Source organism: Odontomachus brunneus, unplaced genomic scaffold, assembly GCF_010583005.1.
Source record: "Odontomachus brunneus isolate Ranch 3 - 2012 unplaced genomic scaffold, Obru_v1 Obru_scaffold_343, whole genome shotgun sequence".
In the NCBI taxonomy this organism is placed as follows: domain Eukaryota; kingdom Metazoa; phylum Arthropoda; class Insecta; order Hymenoptera; family Formicidae; genus Odontomachus; species Odontomachus brunneus.
In genome coordinates, this window is record NW_022639793.1 from 86,806 (window position 1) to 87,631 (window position 826).

The window sequence follows — 826 nt, forward strand, 5'->3', positions numbered from 1 at the left end:
GAGAATGGAGGCGGTCATTCAAGCAAGCGGGGGATATATTGAGTAAATGTGTTCTTTATGGCTTTACAAACAATGTGGTTAAAAAAATTTTGTAAACTTTTTCGTTTTTGCAATAAAAAATATGTTTGGGAAAAATGTATAATTTATCCGAATTTTGGCGCCGCACCCTGTACATAATCAGATATGTACACACACCGGCGTTAATGCCGTCCGTATATCCGTATGACTCGCACACGATGACGCGTCACTCACACACTGCTGCCTATAGGTGAGGCAGGAGCAGCACGGAATGGCGAGGAGGCTAGCGGTATACGATCGTTTGGAGAGGGAATAGTAGAGGGAGTCACGGCGATCTTCCATCCTCTATCGCAGACGTAAGAGCGAGAGAGATAGCATTATAAGACGTCGTGGACAGAAATGCCGTCCTAAAATACATGTGACGTATACTAAGGAAACGCTCGACTCACACTGTCTCGTCTATACGTGAGCAATACGCGGTGTTCCGACGACTGTTTCGTTCGCTCGAACATCCATGCATTTTTTCTTGTTAGCAAGGAAATCACTGTAATGCAAAAGGAGATCTTGGGGAAAGGTTTTCAGGAGGCTTCGACAAGTGCTTCTTAATAGCTGCTCTTAAAAAAATAAATAAATATTAAATTATTAGATTTATTTCAATATAGAATACTGCATTAATATAGAATACTGCAACAATACAACGCTTGTATGGATTGTCGAAGTAGAATATTTTTAATTTTAGTGTTGCATAAACACGTAAGATATAATTATTTCACATTTTATGCGTTCGAGTATCGTTCCATCGTTATAA